The 25,371-nt window shown below is 39.1% G+C and overlaps 1 protein-coding gene across 7 annotated transcripts in view; it reads left to right on the top strand.

The window, feature by feature from the left end:
• Positions 1-25,371, top strand: part of THRB (thyroid hormone receptor beta) — a 156,090-nt gene that overhangs the window by 1,238 nt on the left and 129,481 nt on the right. The window lies entirely within an intron of this gene.

The following is a 25,371-nucleotide window of genomic DNA, read 5'->3' as shown; positions in this document are numbered from 1 at the left end:
AAGCCGTGTTCCCTTTAGTATCTTAACACAAAATTCGTGCATTCGAACTGAGCCATCTGCTAGTTATAGTAACATATTTAGCGTTTATTTACAAAACTTAGTCTGTTGTAAATATATGCTTGCATAATTGATAGACTGGATATTTTTATAAAAAAATGGTTTGTTTTCCTTTTACAGTTCAGTACTACTTGTGTGTTGAGACAATTTTCTAGATTTTCTGGTTCCTGTTTTCCCTTCTGAATAAACATTTGAGAAGAAAAACCAAAACAACAGAGCAGAAGGTTTGCTCTTTTACAAGAAATTTCTGTAATAACAAGGTAATTTTCAGGTGATTTGACCATAATCAATGCACTTGCATTGGTTAGTTGCATTGCCTTGCAGAGAGGCTTGGCTTCTGTCCCTTTGAACTCTAAATATTACAGCTATCTGAATGTATAGCCATTTTTAAAGTGAAGAAACTGGAGGAAATCACTGGAATGTATAGCCCTTTGCTTTCTCATAGAACAGCTGTTTAAGGTGCAATAACAACAAAAGTTTTGTCAAACTGTATTTGCCTACTTCCTTCCTGACAAGGCTTTTTTTCTTTTCTGCCAACTGGCATGAAATCACCCTTCATATTAGTCCCAGGACCCTTAAATTAGTCTCAGCCTTCTTCCAGTTTATTTGAATTGGTGACCTTTGGATGAGCTGGTGTGTTCCATTGTTACTTGCTAATGATGGAATAATCTAGTCCTGACGTACCAGTTGTGAAACCGAGGGCGCTGCTGCTGGATGGAAATTCAAATGTCTTATGGCTCCATGGTGGAAAAGACAGGATTTAGCTGTGGTTTTCATCTGCTTTTAACTCTGTGGACTCTGATTTCCAGAACTGAAAGGGCTCAAACCAAAGTCTGTTAGAGTTGATGGAAAATCTGCCATTGATTTTTACTGGTTTTGGAAAAATCTTGTATGAGCTGGTGTTGAGCACATCATGGCCGCTCCAAATTGTTCAGTCCTTTTGAAATTCTTTGCATATCCAAGTCATTATGTAAAGTCATTTTTTTGTGCGCTGTCTCTTTGGGAGAATGTTCTTTTGCTGAGTAGAAAGTGGTGGTGTTTTTATTTGCTCTCTTACATGCTACAGCATTAATTTTATTATTTGATCATTTTCTGTTATGTGAGGATGATGTGGGTGATTTTGGAAAAATTGAAAGTGCTTTTACTGAAGGCTGCTTACACTGAAGACAGGTTTCTTCAGGTATTTTTCAAAGACCTTGCAGGAGTGGGACATCTTATGTTGTAAGACATGCTTTCTCTGATGTCCATGTTGTACTTCCCTTGTCCACTATATGTGGTTGTTCGCTGTCTTTTGTGGTTTTGGGTTTTTTCCTTACAAATGTGAAGGGGAGAAAGTTGTTAGTGATAACAGATACTGGGGTTCTGTGAAGAAGCTTGCAGAATAACACATACCTGTGGTAGGCATATATCCTCTCCTGGATTCCCTGTTGATGATGAGCAGGATTTTTCCTCTTGGCTATATGTAAAACCCCAGCCAAGAGAAAGTAGGGAGGAGGAGGACTGCTAAACTTAAATTATGAAAGTTTGTCAGAGTTTATTGTTGAGTGTAGCCTGTCTTGAAATTTGATTCCGTTTGGAAGGGAGTCAAGGGATGAAACCTCAAAAAAACCCACCTGATTTGAGGCAGGACGTCCTCCAGCAAGAATCTCATTTGCCACCGGAAGGGTGAGACCAAGAATTTTGGCTCCTTGGAAAAGGAAATTCTGGAGCTCATTATCTCTCCACCATCATATTCTGGTTTACTGATTTGGGGTTTGCTTGTTACTTAAAGTTGAAGAAGGCAAAAGAGACACGCATGTGAAAGAAGCTCAGGTAAATAGGCTGAGATGAAGGAAGGCAGGCAAAACACAATTACTGTGAGCCCTTATGCCTTGGATTTGCTTCTAGGATTTGGAAAGTGCTAGTTTTCCCAGCCAAACTAATTTGCTCTTAAATGAGAGATGGCTGTTGTGGCAGAAAGCAGAGCTGTAGTGCAAGGTGCAGGGCAGCAGTGCAGAGCTGCATCTTTTCTCCATCTTGTCCTTTTTCTTGTGGGATTTCCAAAACACATCAGAATCTGGCCTCTGGAGGAAAGGTGGATATGGTGCTGGGGCACTCTCCACCTACCCACAGGGACTGAGGCAGCACATCCATGCCATGGGTTTGCAGAGATTATGGCCAGGATCTAAATGTGTGAATTCTCTGTCAGAAAGGGTCAGAGGATCAATCATGGAGGATTTTCCTAATGTTTCCACAGATTGTCTTCGTTCCCTTCTTTCCAAATGTCATAAATGACTACGTGTGTAGTCCTAGATTCTCTTCTGCATGGCCCCGTTTAAGTAAATAAATGAAAGCTGTTCAGTAACTTTTCAGGTGTATGACAGCAGAATTCTGCCAAGTCACCAAGGTGCTCTCCTTCTATCTGCTTAACTGAAGGAATGCCTCTGGGTGGGTGAGGAAGTCTTACTGTAGGGAACTCCTTGGCTTAATTTATCCCATCAAAAAAAGTTAGCAGAATAATTCACATGGCCACTAGTGTGGCAGTACTGCTGCTAGCATTTTGCTAACTTTTCATTAATGGTGCAGTGGAGAAATAATCTCCCTTCTTAGGGATGAGCTAGGATTTTATGTAAATAAACAATGCATGTGTTATGAGAACCTTCGTCATTAAAATCAAGGGCAGACTATAAATTTCTGTGTAAAGATTAAACAATTGTATTCCTTTAATTCTGTGTTATTCCATCAGTTGTATGTGGTCCAAGAGGACATTCTGAATAAAGTAATTGAGTCTTGCATAATTTGTTTCTCTCATTTAATTCACAACACGTGAATGAGATTGTTTCCACTGTTCATCACAACTACTTAATTTAAATATAGTCATGGTAGGGGGACAATGCAAGTAAAAAGACTGGTTGGAAAAGTTGTTTCTGTTGTTAACCTTTTCAGTGTATGGTCACACTGCCAAAGTGCATGTAAGCCTGCAACTAGAGAGGAGTAAATTGAAAGCAAAGAAAATGGGGGTTTTTTTGACATACAAAAGTTAACCTGAGTATTCCATTTTTAATGCCTCTGGTTGTAAAAATTCTCGTTTTACTGTAACCCATTTCAGCTTATGAGAAATTAAATATCCTGTGAAACCGGTGAACTAATGAAAGAATAAAGGATTAAACCACAGTTTTAAAAACACTTTATATGCTCAAGTGTCTTAAATATAGAGAAGCTGTAATAATTTTTACTGATGAACTAAAATACTCTTATAATTAGATTATACGCATGAAAGCAGTGTGATCATTCTAGACTACGGAACTGTTCTGTGCACTCTGTTGAACCTAACCCAATAAGTTAGGGTTCTGTTTTTCCATTTGAAGAGATAAAAGGACTGATTGTCAAGCTGCCTAACAGTAAGGTAGAAAACAGAGCAAGAAGATCAATGTCTCATCAAGTGTATTTAGAGTCAAACCAAGTGTAAGTCTTTCTTCTTCTGGGTGGAGTGAACTTGGTACATGTAGAACCAAATCACTTGTATGTTTGCATACACAATGATTACTGTTTTATCTCAGGCAGAAGTTCATTCTGCTCACCTGCTAATTTTTTAAAATTATTTTTGATGTTTGAGTGTCTTCTTGGATACTTCATGGGAATTGATTGGCATGAACTGCATGCCACAGGTACAGCACCAATGCTGCTTGACAGTAAGATGTGCTTTGCAACAGCTGTGGTGTAGGAAAATAAAGAAGCTCTTTGAAGAAAATTAGAAGTATCTGTCAACTATGTAAGTAGTTGGATCCTTGAACAATTGCTCACTAACTGATGTCTTAGTGACATGCATATGGATGAACCATTTTCAAAACACTCACAAGAAAAATATACTTCTGTGTGTAAGAAGAGCTGTTTTCATCATGATTGCAAGTTGGCTTCCTTGAGTTATGTGTCACGTTTGCTGTCATTATCTGCATCTCTACAAGGTTCTTGAAGTGTGGGCCGTTTCCTTTCTTACATTTTCATTTGTAGACCTTCACATCTTTCTTCCCCTGGCTTGGTCTTGCACCTTGGCCCCCTTTAGTATCCTGCTATCTCCACACATCCCACTCATGACTTTGCATTGTTTCTCTTGATTCCACTATTCCAGCTCCTTGCAGGTGCTCCAGCCCAGCTGTGCTTTGGAAGGTGTGGAGTGCTGCTGCTGCTTGGTTTCCTACCAGAGGAAAGAATGACCACTAATAAATTGAAGCTATTTTTTCTTTAGAATTGTTTTTTTCCTCTGACCTTTAGCACAAAATAATTTCTGGTTCACTTGCCTACCTTCTTGCAACTTTTGACACGTGGGATTGCCTTCATGTGACTTTATTCTGTTTTCTAGCTTTACATTAAAACATTTTTATTCCAATGATTTATTAACTTGTCCCTGGCTCTGTTTTATTTTTAATATTTCATATATCTTTAAAAAAGATGTGGCATGTTTGTGTGCAAGGTGCTTCAAAGTATAATTATGAGCTGTAGCATTTATGTATAAGGCTTAAAATAACTGTGTTCCTCCCTTCAGGAAATTGAAGGGTTTATCTTGAGCCTTCTTTTATAAGTTAGGTGTCTTACTTTCCATACTGCATTTTTTCTCATTAAAAGAAGATAATTGGACATGCATTATCCAGTTAGATAAACAGGAAAAGGGTCTGTTCAAGGTTGTATCCATGTAATTCCAGAACATACATCAGCGCACATATATGCACTGAAAGAATATTACCCTGCAGAGTATTTGTGACAAATTTAATTTTTAAATCAAAATAATTACTTAAATATTAAAGTATAATTTTATTTCTAAAAATAGAGAGAAAATTGTGTCTGGAACAGAGAGTACTTCCTATGCAGTGCTGAACTGCATGTACTTTATGTTGTGCCCAATTCACTGATGTGACTTACTGAAGTGATTTATTTTATTGAAATTCTCGATGTGACCAGAATAAAACAGCTTGGTCCAGAGGACTTGGATCAACTATTCATTTTTATGCAGAAGTTGCTGATTATTAAGGTTAAAGAAAGGAGAAGAAATGCCAGAATTAGGGTTTGATATGCAGCTTTAATTCAGGTGTCTTTGAATATATGCAGGTAAACAAAGCTTTGGAGTCCATGGATGGTATTGTTTCACTTTTCAGGGTGTTTAGCCCTGTGTAATAATTGTCATCCTTGAAAACTACACCTCCTCTTAACTTTATTTGAAACCAGGAAACTTGGGATCAGATCACAGGGAATGCAGTCGGTTATGTAGAATATTGTGAGCATGTGGTCCTTGCCTGTGCGTTACACATGTGTAACAGTAATTTTTCACTGGTTGTGAATTTTAGTTGAAAATCACCCCAGCACTGTGAAGGTATCTAACGTGATTACCCAACCTTGTATTTAATTGTTGCAAACTGTTTAGCTCTCTTTATTTCTTTTCCTTGTCCTGTTTCCCCTGCCCCATGTCGCATGCCTCAGACACTTCACACTTTTCTCCTTTGCCAGAAATGGGAGAGGGATGCTAGAGACATTTCATTTTTTTGGAGAGTCTTATACATGAAGACAGCATCCTTGACCTTCTTTCCTCTTGGAACGTCTTGTCAGTTGCTCCACTTCTGAATCTAGCTGATGTTGAGGGCAGCTGTCATGCACCTGGTTCTTTCTTACAAGGTCTTCTTGCCACCAGGAGGGATAAACCAGTGTCAGGAGTCCCACTTGCCGTTTTGTTGGCCAGAACCTGTCCTTTTGCCTTCTTGACTTTTTGCCTTACTGAGTATTCAGTTATTTGGGGTTTTTTTGGCCCCAGTCCCCTGCCATTTGGCATCTCCCTCCTTGGCACCCCTGCCTGGTAGTTCTGCTGGCTGTGTCAGTGAGATGACCCATGCTGTGAGACTTGGACAAAAGTGGTGATAGCCTCTGTAGCCTCCAAAATGCATGAAGCCTTCTTTCTTGCCGAGTAGGTTGTTGCACAAGATACCATCTTGATGGCAGCTGTCTTCATTTGCATTGAACTCTGGGAGAACCCAGAGACTGCTCTGATAGTCAGGCCTCCTAGGAAGCCTGTGTGCTTTCATCCTCTGCCCAGGGAAGATGAATCTCACCCACTGCCACTCTCACGGGAGGATGCGGGGAATGTGCTTGCAGCCATTCTGGCCATGACTTCCAGTGGGTGGATGGTGGGAGTGTGTTTTGCAAGGCAGAAGGATCTTCTACTGTTATCTCTTCAACAGACCTCATATCAAAGCTCTCTCTTAGATTTAGGAAGTGCTTTCTGTGCTTGGAGGTTAGGCATGAATGGGAATAGCATGACCTGGGGAAAGGAAAGTGCTGGATTCTATAATTCCCAAGGGAGGAAGGGCTCTGGTTGTACTGTCTCTACAGAGCAGTTCCCTGAGCTAGCCATCCTCATCTCTCCATCCTACTTGCAGTGACATGGGTGAGTCTCCTTGCTTTGGCTCTGCAGTGGCTTCTCTTCAGTGCCGCTTTGCTTGCATGGAACCGTGTACATGGAAAACCACACGTGTATGGAGTGTACTCCCTACTTTTTTCAGATGTCATAACATCTTCTGAAATACCTGATAGCTTGTAAATTCTAGAATCTGGATGAAACATTTTTTTCCCCCAAAATACTATGAGAAATGTTTGTGAAGTACAAATAAACTTGTCCTCCACTTTCCCTTTTTGACTAGACCTTTATTTTCACTGGGACAGCAAGATTAATCCTTGTCATAGGGTCCTTTCTTGCCAAGTTACAGGTTCTCTTCCAAGAAATAGAATTCAAGTAGCTGAAAAAAAAAGAATATAAAATTTTGCATATAGAAAAAAGCCCAATTCCAAACATTTCCTTTGCACTTCTGCAGAAACAGCATGACTCTTTGTACAGGTTGCCCAGAGGCATTGTGACATCTCCATCCTTGGGGATACTAAAAAAGCAGGTGGACATGGTCCAGGGTAACCTGCTGCAGGTGACCCTGCTTGATTGAGCAGGATGGTGGAATGGACGGTCTGCAGGGGTCCTCTCCAGCCTCAGGCATTGAGAGAAACTTGACTGAAACTTTTTGAAAATGTTTTGAAAGAGAATTGCAGTTCTCTTTGATAGAGCTGAGTGAAATACAAAATAATTTAAGGTAGATTCATTAAATGGAAAATGTAGAGCACACTTTCAAATTAAGCTGGTCTGACAGGCTTGCCCATAATAAATCCAGGCGAGTAAAAAAAATTATGAATTTATACCAAATTAACAGGGAAAATCATATTGCTTCTGTCTACAAACAACTGAGGCACCTCTGTAACTTTAAAAGGTGCTCTAAATGCATTTTCCATGCACAGATCAGAGTTATGAGCTTACTTAAAACTTAGAAAGAGAATTCATGCTCTCACCTTTCACATAAGAGGCCAATTCTCAGGATCATTGCCTTTGATCCCATAGAAAGAATCATAGGATTAAAAAGGAGCCAGAACTTGCCTGCTCTTTAGTAGTAATTTTCTGATTATACTTTGCTCATACTAATGTAAATGTAAAGAGCCAAATTTACATAAGCAGACTATTCTGTGAACCTTTGCCCTCCCCTCTCCCTCAAACTCTGCTGTCCATTTTAACTCCCAGTGCATTTTCAGAAGTCTCTTTCTAGGGTTACTTGTCTCTCTAGCGAGAAACCCAAGTTCTGAAAGCAAGAAAGTGGCAGAACTGCAGCCACGAAACCTGAACTCGAGCAATCTTCCCTCTCCCATTACTGCTACACCTGCTCACGAGGCAGCCCTGTGGGGACCAGTGTGGACACTGGCTGGCAGCCAGATATGTACCAGACATCTCTTTACCTTTGCTCATAGATAGGGCTCATCCACAAATGGCAGCTAGAAATTCATGCCTATAATATAAGTTCACATTAGTTTGACCTGTGTTTTACAATAACAGTGCAGGCTGCCTTTTTTCTGAAAAAAAAAAAAAAAAAAAAATTTCTCAATATTTTTAACGTAGTTTATTTCCTCAGCTTAGGACTAGCAGGAAGGTTTATCAGCAATTTATGGTGGATTTAGAAGGAAAAGGGGAATTGGATTGCTGACAGGGTATTGCTTGCTGGCTGCATGAACATGGTGTGCAATAAGACAAAAAGTTTGGACTCCTCTTTGTGAAGTTCAACTCCAAGCCAAATTAACTTGACCTCAGCCTCTTCAAAACGTGTCTGTATAAATACAGCTGTAGTCCGTTTTGATGATCACAAGTCTGCAGCTGAATTAATTACTTGATGGTGCAAGAAAGATATGTAAAGATATGTACCACTGAACCCAGATCTGCAAGATCAAATCTACAGACTGATTTTCTTTTCTAATGTTTTCTTGCTAAGTGTTTCCTTATACATCATGCCTAATCTTGTCAATATTTCTTTAGGTTTTGCTCCTTTAAATAACTCTGGATGGGTGGAACATCCCATACTTTTTCAAAGATCTCCTGGAGTCAGTGAAAGCTATTTGTGTGAACATGGGCAGCTGAAAGAAGCAAAGGCATTGTGAGCCCTGCACAGTTTTAAGACAGTCTGTGTTTGGGACGTGAGAGTAGTGTGGCATTACTCTGTTTGCTGCTTTGGAAGGTAATCTAATTTAAGAGCTTGAAACAATTTGCAAATTAGGATTGTGGAAACCTCAATGTTGGGTTTTTCTCTTTTCTAAGAGAAGAAATATTTAAAACCAAAAAGAGCATTAGGCAGGAAGAATTTGAGAGATTGAACCTGGCAGATGTTGCAAGGCATGTGATAGGATAGGACTGAGCTTTACCTATTGCTGTGTGAAGTTAAGATCTGCAATCTCTGTTAGGAGCTCCAGATTTCACAACACTTGGGTGATGGTGTAACAGGAAGAAGGGTGTGGGCAAAACTACAGAGCTACATATGAGTAATTCAAGACCTCACCTGTTTTCCCATATGGAGAGCAGGACAAAGTGGGGAAAGCAGATGGACAGATCAGAAGTTAGAGTTTAATCGCTTAACTTTTGCTGAGCTTATCTGTATTGAGGATAATCTTCGGGGATTCGTGTTTGTTGCATGCTTTTTGCATTTTTTTGGTGGATGCATTTTGAGTCAGAAAAAATTATGTCGGGTGTCACATCTTTTATATTCTGTCTCAGCATAGCAAATCTGAGCTACTAAGTTATAGCCAGCAGATGCCAGCAGTCTTTGTGGTACTATACTGTTAGTTTACTTGGAAGTGTTTTCTGCAATGATGTTCCCAGTGGTGAACAAGCTACCTTTTTAATACTATGAAAGAGGTGGAATTACTGCCTCATTTTGTGTGAAAAAGTCTCAGTGACTATTACAGGCAGATTATGACCTTAAGTAGTGCCCAGAAGTGAAAGGTCAGAAAGAAAAAGCAATGATCCCAACAATGATTTTTGAAATTGGGTCAGCATTACATATGTTAAATAAATGCATGTCTTCCTGCAATGTTTGAAATCAGGGTCAGGACTCCAAAATGAAATTTAATGAGATTGTCTTCAGTGGCTATTACACCTGGAGAATCAAGAAAGGCAAAAATAAAGGTAGGTGATACAAGCTTGCTGTTTTCCAAAGCTCAACAATTTTGTGAGCAAAATTATCTGCTTGCAGGGTGTTTTTAAGATGGAAGTAGTTTTATCTACAGTGCTAAATTTGGAATCAGTATACCCAGCCATCTGCATCTGTGTATATGGCAAGTCTAATATCTTGATTTGGGGATTAAATTTATACCGTGCTTGTATTTTACTTCAGGCGCTTACCTTGGGTTTTGGTTTTGTTTTATTTTTTATTTTTCTGTTATAATGTGGAATCTCATTGTTGAATATTGTTGCATTTCATATTTACTGATATCTTTATGAAAAACTTGGTGAAAGTTTGTGAAAACTCAAGGCTCCTTATACTCCTATATGTCAGTTATCCAGTGGTATTGATACTGAATGCAATTAATGCTCTTCTCTTTGTAATCCAAGCTAATGTCCTCTAATCAACATTATGTAATTCAACAAATAGAGCAAAACCTACTGAATTAAGATACTGTACTGTCCTATTATCTCTGGATGTGCAGCATAGCACGTATTTTTGTATCTTCTGAACATTTTGTAGACCAGTAGCTGAATTTCTGGGAGTAAATGCATTGCATTTTTGAGTTAATGAATTTCACTTTCTTTCAGCGCTTATGTTCAAGTCATGTTTCTGCTGAATTACACATTGTTAATTAAGAACAATTTTATCTCTTTGGTTAACAGAAGAAATTGGGGCATTATTAGGGTGTTGGCCATGCTGTTTCCACAACAGGTTAGCTGCTTTGATCTGGCTGTGTTGACAGTAAAATTGGGTCTTCTGCTTGGACGTGTAGAAGTATGTGTTTAGTTAGACTGTTATCAAATTGGAGGAAATTACTAGAATCAGTAAAGTGAAGACAGGCACAGTAATGAAAATTAAGCAATGCAGGGTCACTCAGAACACTGTCACTTTGCTGATGTAATTTGTGGCTGTAAATAGAGGTCATGGTGTTATGCTACAGCTATCCCAGCTCTTCTCAGTTTTTGTACCATTTTCCTGTAGCTCACACAAGCCCAGTCCCAGAGCACTGCATTCCCTTTTGTGTACTACTCCTTATTTAGTCCTTTTTTCCTAAGCAGAAGAGATTAAGCAGGAAAGAAGTCAGGCAGGATTTTGAAAAATAAAAGAGTGTGAAAAAAGAATTAAACTAGAAAAGGCTGCATGTATATATATATATATATATATATATATATATATATATATATATATGTACACACTGTCTGTATACATCTGTTAGTGACCTTGTCTCTATTGACTGAAAGTATTGATAAAAGATTACTGCAAAAAGTGAGGGTTTTTAAAGTGTTAACAGGGGTATTTACTTACTAGACTTTGGTCCGTGTGTGATGCTATTGCCATCCTGGGAGCGGTCGATAGGAATGAAGTTGTGTAAAGCACCAGCAGCTGTGCATTATAGAATGATAAATCTTTGGTAGAATGAGGGGTAGGCAGCTACTGAAGTCCCCTCTTCCATGATCATTTTTGGTATTAGTGAAATGTCCTGGTATTTTTTCCTAAATGCCTTTGACCTAATTTAACTCTAGTGTAACAACATTGAGAATATGGGGCATTTCCATCATGGAAAGGAGGAAGGAAAATACATTGAAGTATTTCCTTATTTAAGTGTAATATTTTTCCTTAGTTAAACATATGCAATATATAAAGCAAGATATAACAAAAATAGGATTCAGTGATATTTGTCTAAAATAAGCGTATGCAATCTTATAAGCACTGTGTGACATTTTAGATTTTATTTAATTTTCCCTTTAAGCTTCAGACTGGAAGTTAAAGTGCCCTAAAGGAGTCTTTATTCTAGTTGAAGTGCTCTGATTGCACTGATCTTTTCTTCCTTTTCCTTTTCTTTTTGGTAGTATTTTAAGGTTTGTGGATTGTCAGGGAAGAAGTACTATCTCTCTTATTAGGAACATTGGCAGCTAAAGCTACTCAGTGCTTTTCAGTGATCTTAACAATCATCACTCAGCCAGAAAAGGAGGACGACCTTGCAGAATTGCAGGTTATGGGCGACCCTAATTCAGAAGTGTGTCTGTAATTTAGAAAACTTGCAGGGCAGGTTGTGGGATCCATGCTGTGGTTGGCCATCTCACTGGCTGTTTGGATCTTCTCAAAAGAAACCCTGTTTAAAATGTTACAACAGCTTTCGTGAAACTTGTGATTTAAAATCACAAGTTAAATTTAATTTAACACAAGTTAAATTTAATTTAAATAAAAAAATCCAAACTGTGACTAAGTATATGAAGACTGTAGATTGGTCAAAGCACAAGAGATTACATTTCAAGACCAATGCTAGGAGAAGTAGACAGGGAAGAAAGGGGAGGAAAGCTCCCCTGTGTCCATGTCAGAATTACAGCTTTTTTTCCTATAGTTGCTTGGTACCCCAGCTGGGCAGCACTCCCCAAAATGGGGTGGTCATACCTGGGTTTGAACCCAGGTGTCATGGTAGAACTTCAGTGCTTTTCAGTGCAAAGAAATCTAATGGGACTCTTTCATCCTCATGAAATTTTCAAATGTATCCTGACAACCTTAATTTCAGAAGGTAGCACGTCAGATAAAGAGCATTAGTCCTAACATTTGGACAGCACCCATTTCAACTGGATCTTTTTCTAACACAGCAGTGTTCACAAAGAAAGCAATTTAGGTGCTCGGTTCTTCCTACATTCACATAATTCCTTATTGTTCTTAATTTTAAATTTTTTTTTAAGAATCCAGCTTGTTCTAGTATAGTCCTTACAAGGAAGCAGTTCAGAAGAGTAAATGAAAAGTCACAGTTCCAGCAGAGTATGTTTATGGTCTTTTAAGTCCTGTTGTTACTCCAGACCCACCGCTCTCAGCTGCTGCAAAGTCATAAGGATCACTAGATTCAATTAATTTGTCTTCTAAAACTGCTGATGAGCTTCACAGGTGTCTGCGTGGCTCTGCAGAATGGCTGTGAGCAAACTGCTTCAGGCAAAATCCTTACAGGTGAATAGTGGATGTAAGCTTATTTTTCATAATCTTCATTCTGTCATCATACTCCCCTGAGGAACTTTTGGAGCCCAGTGGTGGTTTTAGAAATGTATAAGGTAGCATTAGAAATAAGATGCATATGGAAGTAACAATAATGGAGAGACTATTTCACCACTGCTGGTGATTGTCTGGAGGTGAATTTCCTGACATTAAATTCACAAAGTGCTAGGAAGTCATCTGATAACATATAATAAAAATGAGCAGTTTGCATTCCTATTCTAAATATGGTGTTAAATTTGTGTTGCTTTCTTGCCCGAATTCCAATATGTTTGGTCTGAATTTTTTGTAAGGATAGAGTAGTAATCCATCAAGAATGACAAAATTACCATGGTTTGTTTATGTTGTGTTGTCCAAATAAAAATCTCTTTTCTGTTTGTACCTGCATATATTTAAGACTGAATGTACCTATTTCTATGCTACCCATTAGTAAATGGTGCTTTACAGTCATATGAAAGAGATACAGTCTTTTCAAGATCTTCCAACATATTTTTATGTAATTATGTCTATTTTCTATAGCTTTTCTGGTTTTTAACACTTAATTAGGACAAATACACCTAAGTGATTCAATTTTCAGTGCTGTCTGGTTACCCATGTTAGAAATTATTCTTTAACTCTGTGTGTTTGCTTTTTTGAGGATATCATGACTCATTATTTACTTGTGGGTAATCATCTTTAGTAAACAGTGCATCTTGTGAGAGCTAATACAGAGCTCTGTGTGTATCAGTTAGAAAGAGACCCTTCGAATCAAAAGTTCCTGCCAGCTGCCACCTCCTCTGCTAATATCACCTCATAGTATCGAGCTAGTCACAAAATACAGAAGTAATGTTTGTGTTTCAAGAGACAGGAAAGCCTGCAAATAAACCAGAGCTCAGCAACATGTATGACTTCAGGGCTGCAGCAAAATATATCGGGGCATATAATATTCCAGATTTCTATTTTGTGTCTGGTATCTTACTGCTATGTTTAGTGAGTATTGTATACATTTTCAATTAATGGAAGCAACAAAAAATGGCAAAAAATAGAATAATTTCATCTTGTCATTTTTCCTGCTGTGGGAAGCAAATATACTTTGTATCTATTACCAGTTATTTTCCTTAACATGATATCCTAGGTTTAGATTTTGAATCATTCCCTGGCTGACTAAGTGATGACTTGCTCATTTTGTCTCCTGTTTATAAAAGAAGTGAAAAGATTTAGCTCATGAATTTTTCATACAGACTACAGATGTACTGGTTGTGGCCAAATGCTGTCCTCAGTCACAAGTCAGTGTCGCCGGTGAGCTGTCAATGGCAGCGCTGTGAACGCTACGTTTCAGCGTAGTACTGAGATTTAAATGTTTTGTTTCTCGTGTGCATATGGGGGTAGGAATTAAGGAGATGGTAGATAAACTGATTATAAAAATAGATAGGAAATAGAGGTTCATTTTCCAGTCCAACATGCTGCTGCCAGTACTGAAGCAAGAGTAAAACCATTACTCACTGCCCTGCGGGTGCTGCGCCCTGCAATGAATGAGTACCATATTTTAAAATATCTAGTAACATTATGAAAAACTGAAGTCGAAGCAGAAGTTCAGATCTTAATTAGTGAAACTGCCTTTCCACCTTTGGTGCTCTGAGCCAGAAAATTCTGATTATATTTTAAACTTTCCCAAACGGACTTTGCCTTTTCCCTTCTTAGGAACTGCCTGTGAAACCAAGAGCAAGGAAAGGTGTAGCACAGAAGGCAGCTTTACTTGCCTTCATAGCCTGGTTTCAGGTTGGAAATATCCCTCTGAAGTTTTACTGTATTCTTTCAACCTCCCTGGTTTTCTGTACTTTGAAGTTAAAAACCAAGTTAACCTTTGACCAAGAATTTCAAAATCATCTGGTAGAAAACCCTTCCCTTTCTGCTGCCAGATAAATGAAAAACTCATTTGCATATAGGATTCTAAAAACCTCTGTAGAAAAGACATGAGGCTTTATTAATTCTGAATTGCAGTTTTTCTGGATACTTCTCTTTAGGAGGAGGCAACTCTTCCAGGTGTTTGAAGCTCTTCCTTCCTTTTGGATCTGCAGAATAGAATACTGAGCAAAAATAATTAGAGGGAAAATGTTAGCAGCACTGTTGTGATGTAAAGATCTTACCTGCAGCTGGGGTCTGCCAGGAAAATGAAGATGACTGTCAGCCTCACCAGCTCAACACCTGATATAAAAGAAAAACAAACACAAAGAAAGCTAAACAGAAATATGCCCCTGCCATGTGGTTTTTGTGCTGTAATGAAAAAAATCCCTTTGTGCTGAACTTAAGGTTGTTTTTTCCCATTGCTTGTCTCACTCAGCATCTGTTCTCTGAAAAAGGGTGGATCATGGGCCATTGCTGGTTTCACAGCCCTCTCCAGCTAGTGGGCATGGAAGTCTCAGCCCTTGTACTAAATTTCGATAGAAAACAAAGAGCATTTTCTGATGTAGGGAGATGGTATATTTCATATTTGAAATTCCAGTCACTGCTCCCTGCATGAGCATCTTGATGTTTCTTAGTGAATCTCTTAACAGTTTCATAGACTTCTGTCCTCTTGTAAAGCTTTTTCAATTTTTTTTTTCTGATCCTGTGTAAGGATGGCTCATAGGGGTCCTCATGAGCTCTGCTCTGTCTATGGGAGGGTTTTGTGTCAGGGGAGAGCTGGGTAGTGGTACCTCCTGGGCATGGCACCACAGGTGCTCCATGAGCTGGTGCTGTGCCTGCTGCTGCCTTGCATCCCCCTCGTGCTCCTGGCAGAAGGCTTCAATTGAAGAGGCTTTCTGTCAGATGCATGAGGTAGCATCAGTGGCATGGCTCAGCAGACCTGCAGTTCTGAGTGAGAGGGGGAGATTTACAGACTGCATCATGGTCTCTAGCGCTGGGTGAGTGCTCAGCACCTCTCTTGCACCCACAGGTAGTCCAACAAGCTCTGCAGTGTTGTCTGTGCATATAGGCTGAATGCTCCTGCTTCAGGTTGGGAAAATCAGAGATTCCTGCTCATCATTCAGCTCTGAAAGCATCGGGGTAGGATGTTTTTAGTACCTTTGTACCATTTCAGGAGGTGATATGTACCTGGAAGGGACATTCTTCTAATGAAGGCAGTGTTGTTTATTGTGGGATACACAGGGAAGGCATGTGGGACACGAACTCCTGAAGTACTAGCAGGATAATGCAAGATAGGTCTTTCAAGAGAAATCATAAACATGTTTGGCACATACACACAATAAAGTGCCTCCTGTAAGACTCATTCTTCCAGTGTTGCCTAATCAATTTGGTACGCTGTTTTTGAAGGTTTGATTTCTTTTATGCCTTGTGTCTCCTTCTGGTATTCAGATGTCTGGCTGGTGAGGCCTTTTGATGCTATGTGTTGTATTTATAGCCCTTATGAACTTGTCTTGCAAAATCACTAGATTTTAATCACTTGCTTCTTTGAGAACTGAATCTTAAATATGCAGACTCCTTGGCACATAGACAGCTTTATTTGTCTATCAAAATACATTAAAGACAAGTCAGTCTATCCGAGCTGCTTATCTTGAAAGGGTTACTGATTAAGTTATCAGCTTTTTCCAGGGGCAGCACAGAGGTGAGCAGCAGTAGATAGATGGACAGAAAGATTGGAAATGAATTATTAATTTAAGTATCTTGGAGTCATAAACTCCTGTTTTAGCAGAGCAAGTCTGTCATTATCTGTTTTGCTCTTTCTGTGGGAAGTTCTGGTCCCTCTAAGGCTGCTGCCAAGTGCCATTTTGAAAATCTTGTCAGGGATAATTGCTGTTGCAAAGGTAGACGTTCACACATTCTGGAAGATGCCTGGGATATAAAAATGGTGATGTCTCTAACTACCCATTTCCTTGCTTTTTCTCATCTTTCCCTGAAAGTTTGAAAGAGAGGTGTTAGAGAATGATGCTGGTAAAATTGATGGACTACCCTTGAGAATTTAAATTCCATCTTATTTTTTTTGTCTTTTGATTTCTTCTTTTTCTTTAATTTTCTGGATTTTTCTTTACCTTTTAAAGAAGAGTTAAATTTCTCAGAGAGGTTTCTAGACATAGAATATGAACTGTCCTAACTGAACAAAGAACAGTTCCTATTGAAGCCTGTCTGTGTGACAACATGAGCACAGAATGGAAGAAAATAGGATATTAAGAAGGAGTCTCAAAGATGTGATAAGTCCCCCCTTCTTTGCTACTAAAACACCTTAAAAATTGAGAGAAAGCTGATAAGGCAATGTGTTGAAGATAGGCAATACACTATATAAAAGCACAAGTTTAGCTTTCAGCTTACATAATAGACAGGGGAAAATGTCACTCCAGATTATAGTAGTTGCACTAAATGTGTGTCTATTAAAAGCAATTGAGTTTTTTTCCTGCTGTGCTGGCATATAGAGCTGCTGTCTGCTGTGCTGTAGCATTCAACCAACACAATTTCAGCTATGTTGATTTTTTTTTCCCCTGAAACTCTCTGTCAGTCACTTTGCAGAACTTGCTTGGAATTACAGATATAAAAGTTGTCTGACAAGGAAGCAGGTTACTGTTTCACCAGTCTCCGCTTTTTAGTGTCTCTTCTTAGGGCAAAGCAAAATTTTAAGAGTTACAGAATGTCAATTCTTCAAGTGTTGTACAGGCAAACTGCTACTTATGCTAATTTTACTAGGTAAATTTTGGGGAATTTTGATCCTTAGCATTTATATTTAGTGGTAAAAATATGATATGTTTAGTTTAAATTTTTAGAGGCACAGTACATGAAATGGGCTGACGTAGCATTATGTACTATATCAGAAAAGGAGACCAACTTTTGCTATTGTTATTATGATTTTTCTTCTGAAACACAGGCAGAAGTTGTTTAATTTGTGAGCAATCTACAATATTTTTTCCCCATTTAAGAAAGAGGTAATTTTTGTGTTTATTTGTTTGCTTTTAACTGGCCAGTTGAAAACCTTGACTATTGTGTTTTGTTCTGCTTTGCTTTAGGAAAGAATACTAGCCAAAATGATCTTTAATTTTCTCCAAGTTATGGTGCTACTCTGATAATAGTTAAGGAATTTATTTTTTGCTGGGTTTTGATACTAGACACAGGATCTTAAATTTTCAAAAGTGACTCATAATTTGGCGTAAGGCCATTTTAGAGTGCGTAACCCAAAACATCTGAAAGATGGTATTCAGTTCTTACTGGAAACAAGATTCCATTAAAGACATTTCAGAAAAGTGCCCAGGCATCCAAAATCACCACTCGTATGTGCAAACTGAACCTACTAGATTTAACAAGAAATTAGATTTGAAATCTTTAAATAGTTTGAAAAAGTTAGAAGATTAAAATCAATCAGATTTTTACATCTATCTGTATTTACATGATACAATATGATGATAGTGTAATTTATTATATAATGCCATTTATTATAAAACAATTGTGTTATTATTGCCTGTATTAATGAAAGAGGAAGGAAAGCAGGCACAACTAATGGCTAGACAGTGTGTTACGTTCCACTGTTTTGTATGCTGCACTACAGAATCCTGTCATTTTCTGTTTGCAGCACTTACAACACTGGTTTTGTGGTTATTTCTGGAATCACAGAATCCTACAATGGTTTGGGTTGGAAGGGGCCTGCCATGAGCAGAGATGCCTTCCACTTGATCAGGTTGCTCAAAGCCTTATCCAGCCTTGTGTTGAATATGTCCAGGGTTAGGGCATCCAGAACTTCTCTGAAAAACCAGTTCCAGTGCCTCCCCCTCCTCACAGTAAAGAATTTCCTCCTAATATCTTATCTAAGCCCACTCTGTTTCAGTTTAAAGCCATTCTGCCTTATCCTGTCCTTGTAAAAAGTCCCTCTCCAGCTCTCTTGTAGGCTCCCTTTAGGTGCTTAAAGGTGCTCCCAGAGCCTTCTCTTCTTCAGCCGGAACAACCTCAACTCTCTCAGCCTGTCTTCATCAGAGAGGTTTTCCAGCCCTCTTATCATCTTCATGGCCTCCTCCGGACTCTCTCTAGCAGGAAGTTGCTAAGCAGCCTGACAGAAAAGAAAAAGCTAAATCTTAGGGAACAAAATGTAAGACCTAGCAAAGATTCTTAAAACAGCAGCATCAAAATCAAGTTTCATCGAATGACAATTTATTTATTGATAGATAAAAGTGGTGTGCTGTGTTTATTTCTGCCAAGGAAAAATTGCTCAGATTTTTGTCACCAGTAGCTACTTCTGAGGATAATCTGAACCAGCACATTGTCTCCAAAATACATGTATATGAAGACAGTCCATAAGAATGAGCTTGTTGGTGTGTTGCATTCCCAAATGCTGGCCAATCCTCTTAACTGCTAAAACAGTCAGGAAAATAATTTGAATGTTATAGATAAGAAGATCTGATTTCAGATGGATGAGACTGTCACAGTCATATTTTGTGTTTACGGCATCATTTTCATCACAGCAAAAAATGGAAATTGAAAAATTATTTAAGAGTTCACCATGGATATGTCCTATGGGTCAGGTTTTCAGTTCATTACTGTTCTGAATGAAGAAAGCAGGTACAAAATAGAAGGAAATATAGAATAGTTCCATGAAACAAGGAGCTGCTCATCAAATAATCTGATAGTAAGTGTCAGCATCCAGTGGAAGATGTGTTTATAGTTAATAATTTTGATTCTTTATCGGTGAGGAAACCACAGAGTGTTCTGTCCAAGTTTTTAAAGATGCCATCCAAAATGCTGTCCAAGATTTTGATTAAAACAGAGTATGTCTTTTGCACAATGAGTTGTTGTGGCTGGATCTAATTAACAATGAACAATTGCAACCATGAGAGAACAAAATAAAATAATGATTCAGATAAATTATAGAGCTTTTCCATTACGTAGTCCATATGACTGATCCCAATACAAAAAACACAGATTGTTTTTTGGTTTAATTTTAGGGTCAAACACCAAAGTTGAAATATTGTATGCAGCAAAAGCTCTTCTGGTTTGCAAAATTGAAAATGTGGCTTTCTAATCCATTGTAGCTTAGCTGTTAAATTTACTTGCTTTGTCATAGAATCACAGAATATCCTGACTGGAAGGGACCAGGAGCTGGACAAGGATCATGGAGTCCAACTCCTTGCCCTGTACAGGATCACACCATGTGCCTGAAAGCATTGTTCAAACACTTCTCGAACTCCTTCCTTTTAAACAAGAAAGTAAACAATTACGAAAACATTTTCTGAATGAAATGGAAAAGAGAGAAAGTAGAATGTTTGGTGTCTTAATATTGCCTATATACATGGAATCATGCATCAGTGGGATCAGGCTGGAAGACAATGAACCTCTGCCTCTGTCCCCTGTTTTCCTTTCCCTTTCCTCTGCAGCAGGCTTTGGGCACCTCCTGTGACCACCAGCTTGATGCTGCTGTGGGAGGATAGTAGAGGTGATGCTGCCTGCTCCTCCCTCCAGTCAGATTGGGACCACTCAGCTCCCTTGTGCCTTGGGTTTGCTCCAGCTGCCTCCTACGACTTTATTTCTCCCTGTGCATTCCTGTCCCACTGCCTTCCTGCAGCCCTGAGTGGTTCAGGGATCCATGCCAGAAGTCAAAAGATTGTAATTAGTATATTGAAGAAAAAGGTTATAATTGGGAAACATATTACTAGTGCAACTGGCGTCTTTTGCATGGATCTGGAATTCCCTTGACCATCTAATTAATGCCTGTCTCCAGAAAAGCAATTAATAATAAAGTAGTGGATTTTTTTTTTGGTCATGCATTGCACTAGCAACTGTTCCAATGTGTTCAGGTGTAACCTTAAAAAAACAGAATTGCATGTTACTGATACCAATAATCAGCTATTAAAAAAGTCTAAACTAGGAAAATGAATCACTGATTTTAGGGAAGAGGTTTGGGAAAGTAATTACAATTTTATTTACTGTATTTTCTTGAATAACTGTCAGATTCTCCCATTTTAGTTTACCAATAAGCTAGTAAGGTCAAGACAATCTCAGAATAAATTTATACAAAATATTTTGACTTTGTGATTCCCAGCTCCATGTGAGGAGATACAGAAATCATTGTGACTTTGTTATTCCTAGCTTCGTGTGAGGAGATACAGAAATCATTGTGACTTAACAAGAGTAGGAACTGTGGTGACCATTACTAAATAAAAAAAAATTGCATCATATAGTAAAATAACTTCTCAGCTACATTCTGCTCATGGAATATACTGAAGTGAAACCTATCATCTTTAATTCAGACAGTGGCATGTTTGAAGTCATCTTTGCTTTTGTGTTTTCTTACTGTTGGGACAAGCTGGCTGGCAGCCAGCTTCAAAGCATCCTCAGGGCACAGCTGTAGCTGGAGTGGGTCCCCTGGGGAATGCTGTGCAACCAGCCACAGGTCTCTGGTGTATTGGGAGCACCTGTCCTCGGGAAGCTGCTGGTGAAACAGGAGATCCAAAATACTGGCTGCATCCCCCATGGTTTACAGCATCCTCCTCATGTGTGTCCAAGAGCCTTTATGACCAGATGGACCAGAGCAAAGGCAAGACTATGGTTTTTGTCCTTGGTGTGCGTTATTTAGTGGGTGTGTTGTCACTGGTGCTGGTGTCCTTGCAGGATCCTGACCTGTAGCCAGGGTGGGCTCCTCACTCCGCGGCTCTGCTCCTGCCGGTCGCGCACCCACCAGTGCTGGGCACGGCACGCTCCACCTCTGGCTCTGCTCCCCGCTCGCTGCCAAGGCTTGCAGCAGCTGACGTGCTTTGGCTGCTTGCTGGAGTGCATCATCTGCCTTTAGTGTGGCTTGTTTCAGGCTCAGGGTTTGCTCTGCTTGTTCATCATCATTCGCTAACCATAAAACAGGTATAGGCTACCAGCTTCAGCCTGCATCGGGGAGCTTGGCAGAGTCTGCGGGCATCCTTTAGCATGACATGCATTTAAAATCCCTTTTATGGTAAAAAACCCCTTGTAAGCAGTGGTAATGCTCAGAGGATTTCTTTTAAAAAAAGTTATTTTGTGTATAGTATTTCTTTTAATACATCCTTACGCATAAACCGTCTCAGTATAATTACAGCTTTGTAAATCCCCATTATTTGTTCTCTCTTTATAACAAAGGATTTGTCTGTTGAGTTACAATTGCAAGTACCTCATAAACCCAGCAGCTGAGTATTATCTGTGATATACTGGAAGAAACAAGAAAATACCACAATCTTTCTAAAAATACAGAAGTGTAAATGAAGCCTTTTTTATGGAGCATCCAAAGTCAGGGAAATACTACTTTGCCTTTGTCTGCTAGTTGTGCATTCCAAAGTTTTCAGTGTGCATGAATCCAGTTTTGAATCTGAATACCTTGATAGATGTTTTTTTTGTTTTGGTTTGGTTTTTTTTTTTGTTCTGTGTTTCTTTGGTAGAAATAAACACAAAAGGCAGTTCCAATGGATTGGGTTTGGTACATTACTACATAGCTCCTAAACAAATATCTTACTCAGTCAGTTTGTCTCTTAATTGGAGTTTAGCCCTATTCCACCTTTCAAAAAAAACCTTCTGAAGCTTCAGCATACTTGACCTTAGCTCCAGAAAATAAAGCAAAAGCAAATATAGTTTCTTAAGGCTTTTTATCCTGTTAGCTTAGCCAGAAAACCTTGATTCAACAAGATTTTGAATTTATTCATAGTTGGTTATCACTGGCAAATGATGTCGTTGTCACTACCAATGTTTTCCACCGCCTCTCCGCAGAAGATGAAGTCAGGCAGCTGCAGACACTAATGAAACATAACTCAGTTTAAGTGAAGATTTATGTTTGCTCTATATACTGGGCACAGGGAGATATTTGCCAAAGCCCTTTTTTAGAAATACCTGTTTCTGTTTCATTGCATATTTCTTATATTGGCAACCAAAACTGACATTTGAAAAATAGTTCCCAGCAGAACTCTGGGCCTGATCGTTGTACAACGTTGTTGTACAATACACCTTCAAATCTTTATGGAGTCACATAAATAAGAAGAAATAACTCTTCTCTTTAAGCTTACGTTCAGTGACTTTCAAATGTCAGATTTCCATTTTATTTATTCTTTGGGTACTGTTCATAGCTCTCAATATGCAGTATGCAGAGCTTAAGGCCATTTCTTGCTCAAATCATGCAGCCTGTGCCACAGTTCTGAACTGCATTGGGACAATTTACTGGGAGACATACTATACATAGGACTTAAGGCAGGACACATGCCATACAGGTAGGAAAAAGTAGAAGAAAGAAATGTAACCAAAAAAAAGATCCTAAACTCAAAGCAGTTAGTGTGCTGCAGACCAGTTCACCATATTTTTCTACCATTAAATGCGTGTATTAAACATCTGCTTTCATGGAACTTGCCTTAATTTTGGATGGAATTACCCTGACAGCTGCATTCCAGCGTGCAGGTGTGATGGTTGTCATCCACCATCCCAAGAAGAGCAGAACAGCACCAGTTATTAGAAAAAGCAGTTCAGGGAAAAAATTACGTGTTCTGGATGTATCATGAGTTGGAGGCTGCCAGGCTTTATTAAGTTCTAGGATGTGTTGGGTTGGTAGTGACACCTTGGAAAAGATAACATAACAAAGTCTGTCATGTTTTTTCTAGGACTCAATAATGAACTTTACTGGCTGGGGATATTATGCAGCAATACTTACTGAACATTTGTCCTTCAAGATACTAGCTTATTTAATTCGACCATCTCACAGAAGATAAACCCAGGACAATTAAGAAAATCATAATCATTCTCTTGTCAGTGGGGTGATTACAAGCAGTAAAGTATAGGCTTTCTAAGAAAAAGCATGAAGGTCCAAGTCTTGTCTCTGCAGTGCATTCTTTATGCTTACTCAGACATATGGACAATGATTAAAATCAGGCATCTGCTGTAAAGCAGTCCGAGTCTAAGGATGATTGAATGGCTGAAGAAACCTTGTTTTGGCTGTCTCAGCTTGTCTGCTCCCTTGGTTCCTCTTCAGTAAGTTGGCAGGGGAGGGGAGAAGATTCCAGGGTGCTGTTTGTACCATCAATCTCAGAAGCGGTGACCACCGCCAATAGTTGCAGTATATGGTTAAACACACATGGGATGAATATCCCTGAGTTCCCAAAACTTCCCATAACACCATCGTCATACATTGCATATAAAGCTTGAAGGTTCCCCATAGATTTGACTATCAGCTGGTTGGCTTTTTAAAGTTTTTAAGTTTAATCATTAAAATATATGTTTGAAGGCTTGTTTTCAACATCCTGATGGTTTTCATGCTTGAGTCATTGGTCGTACTCAAGGTTTTCAGGCCTAAGTGGAATGCAGGGTTTCCCATCAGCTACAGTGTATTCTGCTTTCTGTGGCACAGGGCCAGGCCCTATGGAGATGACATCCTTAAATATCTTTCAGAGGAAGAAAATAACTGGATTTAGGGCATCTGATTATGTTATGTACAGAGAAAATAGCTGCCCTTTTCTGGGATCTGCTTAGTTCTCTTGAATTCAATTAATTCTTACCTTACAAAAATGCATTAGCTTTTCTTTTTAATGACAGAAGCAATGTACTTTTTCTACAAAGAGTAGTAGAATAAGTTTGAAGATTTTAAACAATTATTTTTGGTACAGTTTTTATTTTAAAGGTAAATTAATTTATCGTTGTGCTTTTCAAAGTCAAGAAGAATTGCGACATTAACATTTCTAATGTAAATACAATATACTGTAATAGAACTTGAAGGTCTACTAGCCAAAGTGTATTTAATCATGTTAATTCTTCATTAAAGCAGAGAATTGCAATGGAAATGTTGGCAAAACAGGACTGCAGACATTACTGTCTGTGGACTCATCATTTACTGGAGAGGATAATAGCTTCTGGACAGCATTTTTGTAGCATTTTCTGTAAAGCAGCTTTGAGCTCTTTGGTATGGTCTGAACAAACATACAGCAGTAGCAATGGTTATTTTTCTTTCCACATTATGCCATCTCTAAGCAGTTGGGACAAGCTACCTGGCTGATATTTATGACTTATACCCAGGAGGACGACCAGCTTCCAAAAAAATCACTGAAGTCCTTGATTTCTATGACAGCCAGTCATCAAGAGCAGTAATAAATAGTGACTCTTTCTTGGGCACTTTTTTGGGGAGCAGGACAGATGTGAGATGGTGCCTCTTGGCTGGTCATGCTGGCCGGGCAGCAGAGCACATATTCCATTTGCATTTGGCAGTCCCTATACAGGCAGGTATAGCTGTAGGTGGAGTTACGTGCAGTTTTTTGGCAACAGTGGTTAATTTTTAATCTGAATGTATGCTTTAAGTGGAACTATTTTATGAGTTTTTTGCCTCCCAGCTATGATCTTGTTCTTGCTGTCCAACCTAAACACAGGCTTTCTTCTGCCCTTTTATCCTGCAGAGAGCCTATACCTGCATGCTGATTGTGATTAGCATTGCAGTGGTGGTAAACATTCTCAGGATGCATCCCTGGGTCCCAGGGTTCAGACTGTGCTCGCTCAGTGCCTCACAGCGCCAAGCAATCCAAGGCGCGCTGTGTAGAGTTCCAGAACTGGGAATGCCTGTCACAGATTAGACTTTGGCATGCTGCAGTCATGGCTTTTCACTCTGCAGAGTGCATGGCACGACTTGTTAACTACTGCAGATACTGGAACTGTGAAATCAAATGGCCTTGAGTCAAGACTGGTGGGGCAGGAAGAATTAAATTAACTTTCTGTGCCAGCAGAGTTCCTTGCATCTTGAGGAAGAGCTTTGCTGAGGGAGGTCAGTGAGATTTTTCCCTGCTGTCCTTTTCTTTCCCCTATGTTTTTGTTCTTTTTTACTCCACCTCCACTGACATGC

Source organism: Passer domesticus, chromosome 1, assembly GCF_036417665.1.
Source record: "Passer domesticus isolate bPasDom1 chromosome 1, bPasDom1.hap1, whole genome shotgun sequence".
Taxonomy (NCBI): domain Eukaryota; kingdom Metazoa; phylum Chordata; class Aves; order Passeriformes; family Passeridae; genus Passer; species Passer domesticus.
Note: the sequence above shows the minus strand (reverse complement) of the source record. Positions and strands in the feature narration are given on the sequence as shown.